Raw genomic sequence first — 20891 nt, forward strand, 5'->3', positions numbered from 1 at the left:
CTTGGACAGCAGCCCCTTGTCCTGCTGTCACCATAGTTACCCAGTGCCCAGTCAGCGACATGTAACGCCCCTGTCCATGCCTACTCGTGTAAGTGTCTGTGGTGAAATGCACCCTGTCACACACAGAGTTTCTCAAAGAAGCGGTGATGTTGTGTGCGACATGCTGGTGGAGCGCAGGCACACCTTTCTTTGAGAAGAAGTGCCGACTGGGCATCTGGTACTGGGGCACTGCGACGGACATAAGGTCTCGAAAATCCTCTGTGTCCACCAGGCGGAAAGGCAGCATTTCTGTAGCCAAGAGCTTGCAGATGGTGAAATTCAACCTCTTAGCTTTCTCATGGCTAGGAGGAAATGGTCTTTTACTTGTCCACATCTGAGGGACCGAGGGCTGGCTATTGTGCTTAGACGGGGTTGATAAGGGTGTCCCCGGCAAACTGCCGGTCTGTGAGGAAAATGCAGGCGGACATGTTAGGTTGCCTTGATCCAAAGGTGGTGCTATCGATGTCGGACAGCGCTCAACACCAGCTGGTGTTACCACCTCCAAAGAAAATGATGACCTGCCAATCACGCTGGCTGTTGCGGGTAAAAAGGTGGCAGGTCTGCGCCCCAAAACAGGTGTGACTGCTGTCCCCCTAGTCACAGAGGATGAAGAGGCCGCGGATGCACAAGATATGGCAGACGGTGGTTGGCCCGGCCGGCTAGGCCGCATTGTAGCACACTGAGCTTCCCACTGCAACTTATGCTTCATGTCCATGTGCCGGTTCATGCATGAAGTACTCAAACTCTGTATTTTTTGGCCTCTACTTAGCTTTTGCTGACAAATGTTACAGATAACACGAGTTGGGTCATCTTTATCGATCTGAAAAAATGCCCAGGCTATGCAAGGCTTAGCACCCATGCGACCTGAAGAGCCACCACGACTTGTGGTGAGAGGCAGAGTTGTGTTTGAGGATGCAGTTGTTGACGTGCTTCCAGTACTACGTCTCTGTCCAGGAAGGCGCAACCTGACCTCGTCGTCACTAGCATCTTCCTCCACCTCCTCTGCTGACCTCATCTCTTGGCTGACTGTGGGTTGACAGTAAGTGGGATCTCCAACCTCATCATCATCACCCTGTGTGTTATCACACCCGTCGTCCTCAGAGCCAACCTGTTCCTGCCCTGACAAAAAACTAAAGTTGTCGCTCCAATCAGGTATTTGAGTCTTATCATCGTCTTCCTCATTGTCTCCACCAACAGGAGTTACAGTTTGGGAATGAGGGTCTACATTATGGTCAGAACCTTCTGCGTCTGGTCCTGGATCCGACTCATAAAGATTCTGGGCATCAGTGCAGATCATTTCCTCGTCTGGATTCACAGAAGCGCTGGAGTCGACCTCTGATTCCCAGGCTATAGTATGAGTAAACAGCTCTGCAGACTCAACCATCTGTTCTACCTCATACTCAGACGGGCAGCTGGAGATTTGGGAGCTGTGAGGAAGCAAGTGCGATTGGGGTGACACTTTTGAGGACTGGAGTATTTGTGATGTTGAAGTTGATGTGGAGGAGAGCACACTTAAAGGAGCACTTGATATCCGTTGAAGCACCTGCTGTTTTTGTGCCTTATCTGGAATTTGTAGCGATTGGCGTGGCCGTAAGAAAGGGATCTTATCACATTGTCTGCTAAAAGAAGTAGACATTTTAGTTTGGCTGGAAGATGGTCTTTCTTCTGCAGATGTTACTGTTGCTTTAACACCTACCCCACGGACACAACCTTTTTTCCCCTTCCCAACACGCCTATTCCCCTTTCCACCAGCAGCAGGCCTTTTTCCACTCATTTTGGTGGTTAACTAATTCACAACTCTGGAGTTGTTTGCACAAAAAAACAATGGATGGTAACCGAGCAGAGCTGAGTGGCCAAACTGTGGTATTAGGCCAAAACTATTGGCTGGGTTAGATGCAGAAAAAAATTATATTCAATTTGCAACCTGATGGAGGTCAGTATAGATGGATTAATAGAACAAGACCCACACACAGCTAGAAGCCCAATATTTTTTCAGAGCTAGATGCAGAAAAAAATTAGATTCAGTTTGCAACCTGATGGAGGTCAGTATAGATGGACTAATACAACAAGTCCCACACACAGCTAGAAGCCCAATATTTTTTCAGGGGTAGATGCAGAAAAAAATATATTCAGTTTGCAACCTGATGGAGGTCAGTATAGGTGGACTAATAGAAAAAGTCCCACACACAGCTAGAAGGCCCAATATTTTTTCAGAGCTAGATGCAGAAAAAAATGATATTCAGTTTGCAACCTGATGGAGGTCAGTATAGATGGACTAATAGAACAAGACCCACACACAGCTAGAAGCCCAATATTTTTTCAGAGCTAGATGCAGAAAAAAATTAGATTCAGTTTGCAACCTGATGGAGGTCAGTATAGATGGATTAATAGAACAAGACCCACACACAGCTAGAAGCCCAATATTTTTTCAGAGCTAGATGCAGAAAAAAATTAGATTCAGTTTGCAACCTGATGGAGGTCAGTATAGATGGACTAATACAACAAGTCCCACACACAGCTAGAAGCCCAATATTTTTTCAGAGGTAGATGTAGAAAAAAATATATTCAGTTTGCAACCTGATGGAGGTCAGTATAGGTGGACTAATAGAACAAGTCCCACACACTGCTAGAAGGCCCAATATTTTTTCAGAGCTAGATGCAGAAAAAAATTATATTCAGTTTGCAACCTGATGGAGGTCAGTATAGATGGATTAATAGAACAAGACCCACACACAGCTAGAAGCCCAATATTTTTTCAGAGCTAGATGCAGAAAAAAATTATATTCAGTTTGCAACCTGATAGAGGTCAGTATAGATGGATTAATAGAACAAGACCCACACACAGCTAGAAGCCCAATATTTTTTCAGGGCTAGATGCAGAAAAAAATTAGATTCAGTTTGCAACCTGATGGAGGTCAGTATAGATGGACTAATAGAATGATGCTATGCCCAAAAGATTTTACTTCACTAGGTGCAGTAAAAAAATTGGTATTCTATACACAGGTGGTATATCTTGCAACACAGATAGGCTACTCCACTGACTAAGACACTCTGCAATAGGCCAAAAAGGATTAGCTTTGCTAGATTTAGCCAAATGCTGTGAAAAAAACTTGCACAGCACTGGCACAGACCTGCCTGGCAAAAACTGATAGGAACTGATGTAACCTAGTCCTGAAAAGGACTCCAATTACAATTAGTCTTTACTCCCACAACCTATCTATTTAAGAGCACAGACCTGCCTAATAAAAGTCGTAGGAAATGCTGTAACCTAGTCCTTAAAAGGACTGCAATCACAACTATTCCCTACTCCCAAGTAGTGTTGAGCCACCCCCGTAGTGTTCGAGTTCGGTTCGGTTCGTCGAACACCCGTGTGTTCGCCGAACTGTTCGTCGAACTGTTCGTCGAACACCTTCGAACACCGTTAAAACCAATGGCAGGCAAACAAAAACACATAGAAACACATAGAAAACACCTTCAAAGGTGTCCAAAAGCTGACAAACTGCTCAGAAGACACAACTAACACATGGAAAAGTGACAAGTACATATAGTCATGCGAAAAGAAAAGAGGTGGAGGAGTAAAAGGAGGGGGAGACACAGATATAGGCATGTCATGCCCTTCTAAAATCCTAAAAGTGAGAAGCCGAGACGGCCAGTCCGCTCCTGCCCGTGCCACCTCCGTGTCGCCGGGTTTGTGCCAGAGCCGCGGTGAACCCTGACGGCCAGCCCCCCTCTCCCAATACTGGTGCCTGTCCGCTGGTGGGTCGAGAGAGCCCCCCTGTGGTGGAGGCAGCTCTAAGCTTTTTAATTTAAATTGTCCCTCTAATTTGAATGAATACACTTTAAATCCATTTACAAGGATCTATTGGAGGGCAAGTCTCATGCCAGCAGCCGCATAATTCAAGCTCCAGTAGCGTCCACTAAAGCTGCTGCAGTTAAAAAGCTTTTATAAGGATCGAGCTCGGCTGTCCACCGCAAGGCATCCTAGTGCCAGTCCCAGCCCCTATGCCTTGGGGTGCCTCCTGATGCTCTTCACTAAGTATCCCGTGGTCCCGAAGCATTTCCTTTGAAAAAATTAAGTGTCCAAACTACAGGTGGTGTAGCTTGCTTAACAGCTGGGATAATCTGCTGACTAGCAGACACTGCTACTAGGCACAAAGAATTTCCTGGGCTAGATGCAGTTAAAAATTTGTAAGTAGATACTCTCGTTGGATGCTGAGAAAGCATTCCATAGAGTCTCCTGGCACGCCATATATGATTCTCTTAAAAAGCTTGGGGTAGGGGTCTAGGGGACCCTTTTATAGCCAAAATCACGGCCCTGTATCACAATACGTCACCTAGGCTGAAGATAAATGGAACTGTAGCACCGAGGGCTCGGTTGCTACAGACATATTGCACCTCACCCAGAGGTGTGATATCTCACTCTCAGATAAGGATGGAGTGTGGATCAGGACCCGACACCTGCATGCATTACACCACATTGCCGTGGGGCAGGGCGACCAATATGCCCCTGAGATGGGCACGACAGTCCCTGTCCCTGGCTGGAGTGGGGGGAGGGAACACTGAGGAAGGGGAACCCTGCAGTGCAGGAGCAGGGAGGAAGCAGTTCCTGGGTGCATTGAGAAGGGAGTATAAAAGGTGGGCACCATCTTAGTTCAGTGCAGAGAAGTCTGAGCAGAAGTGGCAGGGAGCAGGGGCTCTGCATGAGCTCTGCTCCGGAGGCGGGCCTAGTAACAGAGGCCCAGGCCTGCAAGAGGGAGAAGGAAGGAAGAGGAGCGGAGAAGGCTCCAGGAACGAGGAATGAAGGGATCCCAGGGGTGCGGACGGGCGAGTCGCCACCGCACGCCCGAATCCACCTGCGTGGAGGGGTCAGGCCAAAGGGGGAGACCGATCCCCGAACTAGTGGAGGCAGGAAACGACCCTCAGCTAGAAACCGGAGGCTCTGACATTTTATGTGGCGCAGCCCCTTGTTCCACCCGCTAGGAAGGCACCACATAGGGTCAGGGAAACTGGCGCCAAGTTTACCAAGAGGAGGCCCGAGGCAGCCGGACAGAAGTGTTGGTAAGAAAGGCCAGACAAAGGACACACAAAAGGGGTCCTGTGAAGCGCTCCAAAGTTATCTGGGAGTTGTCTGAGCCCCTCACCTGGTGAGCACAGTACGACGTGGGCAGCCGTTACCTGCAGACGTGGTCTGGATAATAAGAACTGTGAGTAAAGGCCCTGAACTGCATCACTGACTCCGTGTCGTTACTGCTGCTGCCCTGCACCATCACCCCCATCCTCCGCATACACTGCCCTGAGGCTATACTATGCTACGCTCTGCTGCACCCACAACACCAGCCTTAGCGGTCTGCCCTGTAGCGGCGGTTCACTCTGACCGCAATCCACGGGTGGCGTAGTCGGACATTTAAACATCAAAACCACATAAATAGTTCCGCCACTGGTTTGACCGCCCAGAGCCACGGAACCGGATCGCCGCCACGAAGACTACAACCACCAGCATCCACCAAAAAGGGTCCGGCTCCGGGTGTCCCAAGGCCCAGGGGTTGCGTCAGAACATTTTCATCACCTTTCACAATCACCAATGGGACAAGGCAGGGATGTCCTCTGTCCCCTCTCTTATACATCCTAGTGACGGAGCACCTGCTCTCATCAATTCGCCATAACCCCAATATTAGGTGGATTGAGGTGGGAGGCACCGAGTACAAGTGCTCTCTATTTGCTGATGATGTCCTAGTATATATCACTCAATCACATATATCCATCCCTGCTGTTATGGCTGAAATAGATCACTTTGTTACATGGTAAAATTTTAAAATCAATGCAGCGAAGTCTGAGGCCCTCGATGTCTCCCTCCCTAAATCCATATAGGATTCCATCCAGTCCAACTTTCCCTTTGCCTGGCCCTCACAGGGTATCAAATACTTAGGAATTCCTATTCATAGAGACCTCTCCCATCTATGTTATCTTAATTTTGGGCCCTTTATTGAACAATTCCATACAGACCACGGTTGGCAAGTTAGAACTGTAAGATTCACTACGTGAACCACTGGTGTTTTGTGGAAAAGCACATGTACACCGCGTTCCAAATTATTATGCAAAAAGTGTTTAGGAGTGATAAGGGAAGAATTTGTTTGTTTGTCAGTTAAACTCATTGATGGTGATGTGTGTCAGGGCTCTTTATATCACTGTAAGCAATTGCAGACACCTGTGCTAATTAGTTTGGCAGGTGTGTCCAATGAAAGGCAAGACTACTTAAGAAGGCTCTCTCACATTATTAAGCAGCCTACATTTTCTGCCAAAATGGGAAAGAAAAAGGATGTGTCGGCTGCTGAGAAGCAACAAATTGTGGAGTGTTTAGGTCAAGGCATGACTACAATCAACATTGTGCGATGATCAGGATGAAGTGTCTTGGCAATCAAGAAGTATGTAGCTGATTCACAGTACACACGTGTGCGTGCTGATAAGGGCAAATTGAGGACTCTTTCCTACAGGCAATTACGTCAGGTTGAAAGAGCAGCGGCAAAAAAGCCTTGTCATAGCAGCAGACAAGTTTTTGAAGCTGCTTGTGCCTCCAACGTCCCCCGAACAACAAGATGCAGGGTCCTTCAGAGGTTTGCAGCTGTGCATACGCCATCCTGTCGACCTCCTCTATCCACTTCACACAAGCAGAAACGGCTCCAGTGGGCCAAACATTACATGAAGACTGATTTCAAAACTGTTTTGTTCACGGATGAGTGCCGTGCAGCGCTCGATGGTCCAGATGAATGGAGTGGAGGATGGCTGGTTGATGGACACCCCACGCAAACACGGCTACAGCGCCAACAAGGAGGAGGTGGAGTAATGTTTTGGGCTGGAATCATGGGGAGAGAGATTGTCGGCCCCTTTAGGATCCCTGAAGGCGCTAAAGATGAACTCCATAATGTATGTGGATTTTCTCAAACAGCACTTCCTGCCATGGTTCAAGAAGAAGAACCGTGTATTTCACAGCAAGATCATTTTTCTGCATGATAATGCACCATCTCATGCTGCACATAAAACATCTGCATCTCTGGCTGATATGGGCATAAAAGGGGACAAACTTATGGTGTGACCCCCATGCTCCCCTGACCTCTACCCCATTCAGAACCTTTGGAGCATCATTAAAAGGAGTGTCTATGATGGCGGGAGGCAGTTCACATCTAAGCAACAGCTCTGGGAGGGTATTCTGTCCTCATGCAAAACAATTGAAGCAGAAACCATCCAAAACCTGACAAATTCAATGGACGAGAGAGTTCAGAAGCTCCTTTCGAACAAGGGGTCCTATGTGAAAATGTAACATCACCTAGAATAAAGTTTTGAGTTGAAAACTGTTTGATTTCAGTTTCTAACAACCTGCTAATGCTTATAATTTCAAAAATGACCATTTTTTTGGTCTTTATTAAAATGAAAAGGTTGATCGAAAAGTTTGGGGGATCTAAGAGTGTGGCAACCCAGTAGTCATGATTACTTCGAATTCTGACAATATGAGGGTCATGCTGCAGGTAGTGCAGCAAGAAGGCACTTATGTGTCTTGCGCATCTCGGAGCCCCAAAATTATTTTCCGGGCTAGATGCAGCTAAAAATTATTTTTAATTTTAAATCTGGTGAAGCTTATTATAGATGGCCTAATAGGATCAGTGCTGCACACTGCTACAAAGCCCAAATTATTTTCCAGTCAAGATACAGATAAACATGATTAGTAATTTGAAAGCTTAAAACGGTTGGTAGGGTGATTTTAACCAATCATCAAGCTTTTACTCTCCCCAGGATGACACAGGGGTAGAAAAGTCGTTTCGGATCCATGATTTGTTCATCTTTATGAACGTGAGTCTGTCTACATTATCAGTGGAGAGCCGCGTGCGCTTATCTGTCAGCACACCACCAGCAGCGCTGAACACACGTTCAGACAGAACGCTGGCTGCGGGGCATGACAAGATCTCCAAGGCGTAAGTGGCTAGCTCCGGCCATTTATCCAGATTGGAAGCCCAAAAAGAGCAAGGGTCCAGTGACACAGTCGTGGCTTCAATGTTTACTTGGAGATACTCCTGTACCATCGTCTCTAGGCGTTGACTATGTGTCAGACTTCTTGTCTCCTGTGGCCTTGCAAAGGATGGGCTAAAAAAGTGGTGAAATGATTCCGCAAAATTGATGTTACCAGCAGATACTGTGGTTCTGTTACGGTTTGAGTGCTGAACACTTGACGGTCCCACGGTTGGCAAGTTGGAACTGTGAGATTCACTACGTGCACCACTGGTATTTTGTGGAAAAGCACATGTAAGATTCTGCAACAGTCTCTGCTGATACTCCTGCATGCGTGCATCCCTTTCTATGGCAGGAATAATTTCTGCAAATTTACTTTTGTACCGGGGATCTAACAGTGTGGCAACCCAGTAGTCAGGATTATTTCTAATTCTCACAATTCGAGGGTCATGTTGCAGGTAGTGCAGCAAGAAGGCACTCATGTGTGTTGCGCATCCAGGAGCACCAAGTCCCTGTTGTGTTGGTGGCGAGGTAACAATCATGCTTCCTTCCTCTGTCCTCTCCCCCCAACCTCGCACAACAGAAATGTGATCAATGTCTCCCTCATCTGATGAGTCTTCCATCAGTTCGTCCTCCACTTCTTCCTGGGCTCCTGCACCTTCCTCACTAGTTTGGCTGCTACCATGCGCCCTGGTAAAATCATCTCCCCCACCCTCACATGCCTGCCGCCCTGGTGCTGCCGACCGTCTGGACCTTGCAGATGTTAGCCCTTCCGCATACAACTCCTCCTCCTCTACTTCCTCCACCTCCTCTTGTGCCACCACCTGACTCCGAATTCTGTTTAACATGTGCTCCAGCATGTAAATCACCGGAATAGTCATGCTGATAATGGCATCGTCAGCACTAAACATCTTCGTCGCCATTTCAAAACTGTGCAGAAGGGTGCATAGGTCCCTGATCTGAGACCACTCCTCCAGCGTGATTTGCCCCACCTCTGAATCTCGTTGGCCCAGGCTATACGTCAGAACGTATTGCACCAGGGCTTGTCGGTGCTGCCACAGTCGCTGCAACATGTGCAGAGTTGAATTCCACCGGGTAGGCACATCGCATTTTAGCCGGTGAAGTGGCAGGCCCAACGACTTCTGTAGAGATGTAAGTCGCTGAGCTGCGGGATGCGAACGGCGGAAGTGAGCACACAGCGACCGTGCCCTCTGCAGAAGGCCATCTAGTCTGGGATAGTGGGCTAAAAATTGCTGGACAACCAGGTTCGACACGTGAGCCATACAAGGCACGTGTGTGACATTGCCCCGGCGAAGGGCCGCACCCAGGTTTGCAGCATTGTCGCACACGGCCTTCCCTGGTTTCAGGTCCAGTGGAGACAACCATTCATGAAATTGGTTCTCCAGAGCTGACCACAACTCCTCAGCTGTGTGACTCACATTTCCCAGACATTTCAATGTAAAAACCGCATGATGACGTTGAGCCCTACTGCCAGCATAGTAAGGAGGTGTGCAGGATCCCTTCTGCGCAGTTAGAAAGCTTGTGGCATGACCAGACAGGCTTTGGGTGCAGGTGGAAGACCGAGAGGAGGTTGAGGAGGCAGAAGCAGTGGAGGAAAAATGACATAAAGAGGATTGACGCACAACTCGTGGGGACGGCAAGACTTGGACAGCAGCCCCTTGTCCTGCTGTCACCATAGTTACCCAGTGCCCAGTCAGCGACATGTAACGCCCCTGTCCATGCCTACTCGTCCAAGTGTCTGTGGTGAAATTCACCCTGTCACACACAGAGTTTCTCAAAGAAGCGGTGATGTTGTGTGCGACATGCTGGTGGAGCGCAGGCACACCTTTCTTTGAGAAGTAGTGCCGACTGGGCATCTGGTACTGGGGCACTGCGACGGACAAAAGGTCTCAAAAATCCTCTGTGTCCACCAGGCGGAAAGGCAGCATTTCTGTAGCCAAGAGCTTGCAGATGGTGAAATTCAACCTCTTAGCTTTCTCATGGCTAGTAGGAGGAAATGGTCTTTTACTTGTCCACATCTGAGGGACCGAGGGCTGGCTATTGTGCTTAGACGGGGTTGATAAGGGTGTCCCCGGCAAACTGCCGGTCTGTGAGGAAGATGCAGGCGGACATGTTAGGTTGCCTTGATCCAAAGGTGGTGCTATCGATGTCGGACAGCGCTCAAGACCAGCTGGTGTTACCACCTCCAAAGAAAATGATGACCTGCCAATCACGCTGGCTGTTGCGGGTAAAGAGGTGGCAGGTCTGCGCCCCAAAACAGGTGTGACTGCTGTCCCCCCAGTCACAGAGGATGAGGAGGCCGCGGATGCACAAGATATGGCAGACGGTGGTTGGCCCGGCCGGCTAGACCGGATTGTAGCACACTGAGCTTCCCACTGCAACTTATGCTTCATGTCCATGTGCCGGTTCATGCATGAAGTACTCAAACTATGTATTTTTTGGCCTCTACTTAGCTTTTGCTGACAAATGTTACAGATAACACGAGTTGGGTCATCTTTATCGATCTGAAAAAATGCCCAGGCTATGCAAGGCTTAGCACCCATGCGACCTGAAGAGCCACCACGACTTGTGGTGAGAGGCAGAGTTGTGTTTGAGGATGCAGTTCTTGACGTGCTTCCAGTACTACGTCTCTGTCCAGGAAGGCGCAACCTGACCTCGTCGTCACTAGCATCTTCCTCCACCTCCTCTGCTGACCTCATCTCTTGGCTGACTGTGGGTTGACAGTAAGTGGGATCTCCGACCTCATCATCATCACCCTGTGCGTTATCACACCCGTCGTCCTCAGAGCCAACCTGTTCCTGCCCTGACAAAAAACTAAAGTTGTCGCTCCAATCAGGTATTTGAGTCTTATCATCGTCTTCCTCATTGTCTCCACCAACAGGAGTTACAGTTTGGGAATGAGGGTCTACATTATGGTCAGAACCTTCTGCGTCTGGTCCTGGATCCGACTCATAAAGATTCTGGGCATCAGTGCAGATCATTTCCTCGTCTGGATTCACAGAAGCGCTGGAGTCGACCTCTGATTCCCAGGCTATAGTATGAGTAAACAGATCTGCAGACTCAACCATCTGTTCTACCTCATACTCAGACGGGCAGCTGGAGATTTGGGAGCTGTGAGGAAGCAAGTGCGATTGGGGTGACACCTTTGAGGACTGGAGTATTTGTGATGTTGAAGTTGATGTGGAGGAGAGCCCACTTAAAGGAGCACTTGATATCCGTTGAAGCACCTGCTGTTTTTGAGCCTCATCTGGAATTTGTAGCGATTGGCGTGGCCGTAAGAAAGGGATCTTATCACATTGTCCGCTAAAAGAAGTAGACATTTTAGTTTGGCTGGAAGATGGTCTTTCTTCTGCACCTACCCCACGGACACAACCTTTTTTCCCCTTCCCAACACGCCTATTCCCCTTTCCACCAGCAGCAGGCCTTTTTCCACTCATTTTGGTGGTTAACTAATTCACAACTCTGGAGTTGTTTGCACAAAAAAACAATGGATGGTAACCGAGCAGAGCTGAGTGGCCAAACTGTGGTATTAGGCCAAAACTATTGGCTGGGTTAGATGCAGAAAACAATTATTTTTAATTTGCAACCTGATGGAGGTCAGTATAGATGGACTAATAGACCAAGTCCCACACACCGCTAGAAGCCCAAATATTTTTTCAGAGCTAGATGCAGAAAATTTTTTTATTCAATTTGCAACCTGATGGAGGTCAGTATAGATGGACTAATAGACCAAGTCCCACACACTGCTAGAAGCCCAAATATTTTTTCAGAGCTAGATGCAGAAAAAAATTATTTTTAATTTGCAACCTGATGGAGGTCAGTATAGATGGACTAATAGACCAAGTCCCACACACCGCTAGAAGCCCAAATATTTTTTCAGAGCTAGATGCAGAAAATTTTTTTATTCAATTTGCAACCTGATGGAGGTCAGTATAGATGGACTAATAGACCAAGTCCCACACACTGCTAGAAGCCCAAATATTTTTTCAGAGCTAGATGCAGAAAAAAATTATTTTTAATTTGCAACCTGATGGAGGTCAGTATAGATGGACTAATAGACCAAGTCCCACACACCGCTAGAAGCCCAAATATTTTTTGAGAGCTAGATGCAGAAAAAAATTATTTTTAATTTGCAACCTGATGGAGGTCAGTATAGATGGACTAATAGACCAAGTCCCACACACCGCTAGAAGCCCAAATATTTTTTCAGAGCTAGATGCAGAAAAAAATTATATTCAATTTGCAACCTGCTGGAGGTCAGTATAGAAGGACTAATAGAACAAGTCCCACACACTGCTAGAAGCCCAAATATTTTTTCAGAGCTAAATGAAGAAAAAAATTATTTTTAATTTGCAACCTGATGGAGGTCAGTATAGATGGACTAATAGACCAAGTCCCACACACTGCTAGAAGCCCAAATATTTTTTCAGAGCTAGATGCAGAAAAAAATTATTTTTAATTTGCAACCTGATGGAGGTCAGTATAGATGGACTAATAGACCAAGTCCCACACACTGCTAGAAGCCCAAATATTTTTTCAGAGCTAGATGCAGAAAAAAAATATATTCAGTTTGCAACCTGATGGAGGTCAGTATAGATGGACTAATAGAATGATGCTATGCCCAAAAGATTTTACTTCACTAGGTGCAGTAAAAAAATTGGTATTCTATACACAGGTGGTATATCTTGCAACACAGATAGGCTACTCCACTGACTAACACACTCTGCAATAGGCCAAAAAGGATTAGCTTTGCTAGATTCAGCCAAATGCTGTGAAAAAAACTTGCACAGCACTGGCACAGACCTGCCTGGCAAAAACTGATAGGAACTGATGTAACCTAGTCCTGAAAAGGACTCCAATTACAATTAGTCTTTACTCCCACAATCTATCTATTTAAGAGCACAGACCTGCCTGATAAAAGTCGTAGGAAATGCTGTAACCTAGTCCTTAAAAGGACTGCAATCACAACTATTCCCTACTCCCAAGCTATCTGTATATTTGTGCGAAAATTGGCTTGAAATTAACAAGGTATAGCGCACACAGCAACAGCGGTGCCGTCTAACACGCAGCTGCAGCAGTGAGAAAATGGTGGCGACGGGGAAAATGGCTTGGTCTTATAGGGCAAGGACATGTGACATACACTGCCAATCACACATGCCCTTGCTTGTGTGAAAAAAAGCACTTCGCTCCGTGTGTGCGCTGCTGATAGGCTGACAGATTGCACCTCCCCACTGCAAATGCGGGAAAGAGAAAAAAAAATGGAGATCTTCATTGTTCCTGCAGAGATCCATCCCCTGCCCCTCCCCCCGCCCCGCTGTACACTCAAACTGCGTATTAACATTAATTTTCATCATTACTGAGAAAAAATCCAGTTATGATTTTGGTGCACGAACAGTTATCGATCATAACCTCGAACTGCCGAATTTTTCTCAAATTGTTCGTGTTCGCCGACCGGCTCGAACACCGCCCAAAACAGCTCGAATTTGAGATTGGCGAACAGTTCGAGTAGAACAACGCTCATCTCTACTCCCAAGCTATCTGTATATTTGTGCGAAAATTGGCTTGAAATTAACAAGGTATAGCGCACACAGCAACAGCGGTGCCGTCTAACACGCAGCTGCAGCAGTGAGAAAATGGTGGCGACGGGGAAAATGGCTTGGTCTTATAGGGCAAGGACATGTGACATACACTGCCAATGACACATGCCCTTGCTTGTGTGAAAAAAAGCACTTCGCTCCGTGTGTGCGCTGCTGATAGGCTGACAGTTTGCACCTCCCCACTGTAAATGCGGGAAAGAGAAAAAAAAATGGAGATCTTCATTGTTCCTGCAGAGATCCATCCCCTGCCCCTCCCCCCACCCCGCTGTACACTCAAACTGCGTATTAACATTAATTTTCATCATTACTGAGAAAAAATCCAGTTATGATTTTGGTGCACGAACAGTTATCGAACATAACCTCGAACTGCCGAATTTTTCTCAAATTGTTCGTGTTCGCCGAACGGCTCGAACACCGCCCAAAACAGCTCGAATTTGAGATTGGCGAACAGTTCGAGTAGAACAACGCTCATCTCTAGTCCTGAGATAAAATACTATTCATTTATTTGAAATACAAAAAATACATCTTTATGACAAAAATAAAATTTGCAAAAAAATGTGGAAACTCGGTGTGATGAGGTTTTAACATGCTACTGTGTATGCACGTCATTGCAGAGAGGGGAAGAGGAAAATAAGGAGCGTGTGAGTTTGGCAACTAGGTGTACAGATCAGTAGCTGTAATATGCAGTATAAACTATTAAACTGAAAATGCGCTTAAATATAATGCATCACCCCATGTCATCTGTCTTTTTGTACCATATCATACAAACTGTTCTATTGTTTAATTTACCAGCTTTCCTCAAAGGCCCTCACATTCGTCACTATTGATGGTAGAAATTGTCACTTTGTTATTGATTGAACAAGCCTACAGAATGACAGTATACCACCAGCTTCTCAAAAGCCAATTCAAAAGGTAACAGCAGGAAAAACACAGACATAAAACAAAATTACCAAACTTTGCTTCTCGTTTTTACCTCTGATATTTTAATGGATGAATAATGGTAAGTTTCGAGTGGAACCTACTTTATGTTCTTAATAGCAACGTAGCTAACAATAGAAAATGCAGTAGCTATGGCTACTGCTACTTTGTGTCTCCTGGAACAAAAAAGGTTTTTCTTTAACATTAGTAGATCATTATTTTGTTGAGATAAAAGTGATTGGATGTTTGTTTGGATCGTTTGCACATACAATCTTTTAAGTTATATATAGAGAGATAATTTTTTTTTTTTTATGCTGTGTCAATCAACAATGTGTGCTTCTTGTATGACCCTACATAACAAAAACTCAGTTACAAAAATGATAAGAAAATAACAATGAAATTTGCAATGTATTTATTTTTTTATTTTAATGTTTTGTTACATTTTCAATAAGAAAAAATCATAATGTTTCATTTAAAAATACAATAGTCTTTTGAGCCTTGTCTGTTGCCTTCTATGGATGTTATTGTCAAGGGGAATTGCGCTGCTGTCTACTTCAGCAGGTGAAAGGGTCATTTTTTTAACAGCAACACTTCTACTTCTGAATCTGCTTTTGGATTCTAACAAGTTTGAACTTCTGAGTAAGTGGATTGCTTATTAAAAGTGCCATGCTGGAAACACTGCATTTGTTAATTTATCTATGGACTAGACATAACATGGGGTTCTGAACAACTTTGTCACAAACTTTCATGACCAAGCCGCATTGTGTATTAGTAGAAAACATTTTAAAAATAACATTGATTTGAAAGCTTAGGATGTCTCCAGAAATAAAGCAGGCTGTATGTTTTTCAAACCAGTCAAGCTCAGTGTTCACATAAATGAGCATTTATAAGTCATTTCTGTTTTGCCCAAAAAAAAATATATATATATTCTTATAGTAAAACCAATCTCTGTAAAAAAAAATATACAGGTATTCTGTCTCCAATAATGACCTACCTTACTGTCTGCTTCAGTCTATTTATTCTTTTGTTTTTATACCATATATTTTTTGACCTATTTATTTTCAGCAGATGGACTTTGATATGGCATGTGACAATATACAATATCTTAGGATAAATATATATGTTGTACAAGCACATAGTTTGCTTCTGTGGGTAAAACAACAGCCACCACACTGTTATTTGAACATCAATATGATAAAACTATTACTGCTTCTAGTGATAAAATTAATACATTTATTAACAGAGCACAACCACCTTCAAAAATGTTGTACTGTATGATTATGGATTCTGATAAACACATCTTGCAACTGACATTGTATCTGTTACTTGCTATGTACATACGCTTCTCGTGCTCTCTACTAGAAGGTCTTTTACTCTCCACTTGCAGCTGGTTCCTCCGGTTTTCAGTAATATCCAACACTTTGCTACCAAATGACCTTAACGCTTATTCTCATTAATCTGCTTCTCAAATAAGGCTGCTCTGGTGTCTGGACTCTGGCTCTGGGATGCACACATGATCTTCATGGTCTCATGCATTTGCAGAAACCACCAGACCCTGGATTTAGTTCCCTTTCCTGTACCGATTAGGTACATGGTAACTAAATTTTACAGAAAAAGGTAACAAAAACTGCACATCCCCATTCCTTGTTTAAAAAAACCATCTACAGTAACTATAACTAAGGGGGGCTACCCACCAGAAATTAATGTTTTCTATGGAGTATATGGAATACTACAATATGCTGTTTTTTAAACAAGAAGGAATACAATTTGGATTTTTTTTATACAAGGAATCGGGAGGTGCAGTTTTCTCTACCTTTTTCATTAATCCAGTTGATGGTCTGCAACTTAAAACCACTCTGTCATATCCTGAGACCAGTTTTTATCAATATCAGCAGGCAACAGGATTACAAACGTGTTATGTCCTGATCTTTTCATAACTAAATGTTTCAACAGCATTTATGTGAATCTTTGGAAAGAAAACATATATGAAATATTATCTGTAAAATTCTGGTTCCTTTGATTACCAGGAAAATAACTAATCAAAGAGAATTGATAAATAATCAAGAAAAATGTCAGAAACTAGTCAAATTCAAGTTCAAATACCAGTTCAGACAACATATACTCAACTCATGGAAGAAATACAGGTGCATCTCACTAATTTAGAATATTTTCAAAAAGCTACTTTATTTCAGTTCTTCAATACAAAAATTGAAACTCATATATTTTATAGAGTCATTACTAACAGAGTGATCTATTTCAAGTGTTTATTTCTGTTAACCACTTCGCGCCAGAGCCTGTTTTTGCCTTCGCGACCGGGCCAATTTTTTCAGTTCTGACCACTGTCACTTTATGAGGTAATTACTCTGGAATGCTTCAACGGATCCCTATGATTCTGAGAATGTTTTTTTGTGACATATTGTACTTCATGCCTGTGGTAAAATTTCTTCGATATCACTTGCGTATATTTGTGAAAAAATTGGAAATTTGGTGAAAATTTTGAAAATTTTGCAATATTTCAAACTTTGAATTTTCATGCCCTTTAATCAGAGAGATATGTCACACAAAATAGTTAATAAATAACATTTCCCACATGTCTACTTCACATCAGCACAATTTTGGAACCAAAATTTTTTTTGTTAGAAAGCTATAAGGGTTAAAAGTTGACAAGCGATTTCTCATTTTTACAACAAAATTTACAAAAACATTTTTTTAGGGACCACATCTTATTTGAAGTGACTTTGAGGAGCCTTTATGACAGAAAATACCCAAAAGTGATACCATTCTAAAAACTGCACCCCTCAAGGTGCTCAAAACCACATTCAAGAAATTTATTAACCCTTCAGGTGCTTCACAGGAATTTTTGGAATGTGGAAGAAAACAATGAACATTTAACTTTTTTTCACAAAACTGCTGCTTTAACCTCAAATTTTTAATTTTCACAAGGGCAGCCAGAAAAAATGGACCCCAAAATGTGTTGTGCAATTTCTCCTGAGCACGCTGATACCCCATATGTGGTGCAAAACCACTGTTTGGGCGCACGGCATGGCTCAGAAGGTAAGGAGCGCCATTTGACTTTTGGAATGGAAATTTGACTGGAATCGATAGCGGACGCCATGTTGCATTTGGAGAGCCCCTGAGGTGCCTAAACAGAGGAAACCCCCAACAAGTCACCCCATTTTGGAAACTAGACCCCTCAATGAACTTATCTAGATGTGTGGTGAGCACCTTGAACCCCCAGGGGCTTCACAGAATTTTATAATGTTGAAGTGTGAAAATAAAAAAACACATTTTTAACACAAAACTGCTACTTTAGCCTCAAATTTTTAATTTTCACAAGGGCAGCCAGAAAAAATGGACCCCAAAATGTGTTGTGCAATTTCTCCTGAGCACGCTGATACCCCATATGTGGTGAAAAACCACTGTTTGGGCGCACGGCATGGCTCGGAAGGTAAAGAGCGCCATTTGACTTTTGGAATGGAAATTTGACTGGAATCGATAGCGGACGTCATGTTGCATTTGGAGAGCCCCTGAGGTGCCTAAACAGAGGAAATCCCCAACAAGTGACCCCATTTTGGAAACTAGACCCCTCAATGAACTTATCTAGATGTGTGGTGAGCACCTTGAACCCCCAGGGGCTTCACAGAATTTTATAATGTTGAAGTGTGAAAATAAAAAAACACGTTTTTAACACAAAACTGCTACTTTAGCCTCAAATTTTTAATTTTCACAAGGGCAGCCAGAAAAAATGGACCCCAAAATGTGTTGTGCAATTTCTCCTGAGCACGCTGATACCCCATATGTGGTGCAAAGCCACTGTTTGGGCGCACGGCTTGGCTCGGAAGGTAAGGAGCGCCATTTGACTTTTGGAATGGAAATTTGACTGGAATGGATAGCGGACGCCATGTTGCATTTCGAGAGCCCCTGAGGTGCCTAAACAGAGGAAACCCACAACAAGTGACTGAATTTTACAATCTACTCCTCTGTATAAATTAATCTAGTGGTGGGAAAATAAGTAGATAGGTAAATGGCCACTATACCCATAGATGAATTCCCACAGAGGTGTCATTTCCATAATGGGGTCACTTCGGGGGGCATTATGCTGTTCTGGCACTTTTCAGAGTGCCAGAGCTAAAGAATCCCCCCTGAAGTGACCCCATTTTGGAAATGACACCCCTCTGGGAATTCATCTATGGGTTTAGTGACCATTTTAACTCAATGGATGATTTCCAGAAACAAGCACGCAATGGAAGGTTTAGATTCTGGAGAACCCCCTCTGGAAATTAAGTGAGCTCTACTCGAATGTGTCATTCACTAAATGAACCAAATGTTTGAATGACAAATTGGGATACATTTTTACAGTTTAAAAACGTGGTTCTGTGTGGAAGATTTTAAAGCAGTCAGTGATGCATAAGGCTGGCAATGATGGGCATTGTGGGCAATAGTAGCGGGTATCACGCCTCATTCCTCTCTTAGTACATACACGACATCTTTTCTGGGGGTTCCTTCTTGTTTCCGTTGCTGGAATAAGTGCAATAAAATGTCGCTCAGTGAGTCTTTTCACATCCTCAGATTCTAATGGATGAGTGGGGCTAACACTTTGAAAGACAAGATTTTCAATTACCTTTTCTTGATAATCAAGAAAAGGATCTGAATTTCCTGCTTTTTTATACAACACAAAAGAATTGTATGTGGCCACCTGAAATAAATAAATAACCAACTTTTTATACCAGGTATAGGACTTTCTTGATACCTGGTATGGCTGTAGAACCTGGTCTGCAAGGTCCACACCCCCCATGTGTTTGTTGTAGTCAATGACTGACACAGGTTTTTGCTTCGGAGTGGTGGATCCTAGATCTACAGTGGCCCTTGTGGCATCTGCGTGGATCGAGCGGAGGACAAAAATATCCCTCTTATCCCTATATTTCAGGGCAAGCAGCTCTCCGTTGCGTACAGCCCCTGACTGTCCCTTTTGAAACTTTTGGTTGACCAATGGTTGTGGAAACCCCTGACGGTTTTTACGGATGGTCCCACAAGCCCCGATGTTGTGTTCAACCAGACTTTTAAATAGGGGTATGCTGGTGTAATAATTGTCCACATATAGATTGTAGCCTTTTTGAAAAAATTGACTTATCAGCTCCCAAACAATTTTTCCAGATGTCCCCAGATAAGTAGGGCATCCTGGTGGGTTTAGTTGGCTATCTTTCCCCTCATATATGCGAAAAGCGGATGTGTATCCGGTTGAACTTTCGCACATTTTATAGAGCTTTATTCCAAACCTTGCCCTTTTAGATGGGATAAATTGCTTGAGGTGTAGTCTTCCTTTGAATTTTACAAGGGACTCATCTATAGAAATATTTTGTGTTGGGGTGTAGAGGCTTAAGAATTTTTCTGACAAATTTTCAATGATGGGTCTAATTTTATATAACCTGTCATGTTCTGGGGCATTTCTGGACAGGCATTGACTATTGTCGTTAAAATGCCAAAACCGCATGAGCATTTCATAACGGGTCCTAGGCAGAACGACTGAAAACATAGGGGTGGCTTGAACAGGGTGGTTGGACCAGTAGGATCGAATGCTCGGTTTTTTAACAAGCCCCATGGCAAATGTAAGTCCTAAAAATTTTTTTATTTCCGGGACATTAGTTGGTGTCCATAAATTTGCCCTAGCATAGTAAGATCGGGGATTCTGGCTTATGAATTGAGATGCATATAAATTTGTTTGCACGACAATATGCTCTAGCAAGCTGTCTGTAAAAAACAAATTAAAAAAATGAATTGGTCCAAAATCTTCCACCTCCACATTTATACCAGGAATGGCGTTGAAATCAGGGCTGAATGGAGCAGCCGAATCCGAAGCCTCCCATCTGGGAAATGCTAGATCATGTTGCAACGCCCCTTGTACACTGGCGTGCGCCAATTCACTAGTAGCAGGGACAGCGCTTGTACTGGGCAGTGTTCCCTGATTTGGAAACGTTTCTCCAGTAGCGCTATTTGCCCCTATTGCTGTACTGGTCCTTGGGCTTGAGGATGGAACAGAATCACTGCTCATTTCTGAGCTCTCAGTGTCGCCGCTACTAAAGCCCTCAAAATCCATATCTCCATCTGAGATTGCACCGTCATCAGTGTCAGAACATAGCAGGGCATACACCTCTTCTGCGGTATAAGTCTGACGGGCCATTTTATTTTTATATTTTTTGACTGGACTGAACGGACCGGACTGAACGGACTGGACTGAAAGGACGGGACCGGACTGGACTGACCGGACTGGACTGACCGGACTGATCTGACTGGACTGACTGACCTGACAGGACTGACTAA

This window comes from Phyllobates terribilis, unplaced genomic scaffold (assembly GCF_046119375.1).
Source record: "Phyllobates terribilis strain yellow unplaced genomic scaffold, ASM4611937v1 Scaffold_2__4_contigs__length_985480577, whole genome shotgun sequence".
In the NCBI taxonomy this organism is placed as follows: domain Eukaryota; kingdom Metazoa; phylum Chordata; class Amphibia; order Anura; family Dendrobatidae; genus Phyllobates; species Phyllobates terribilis.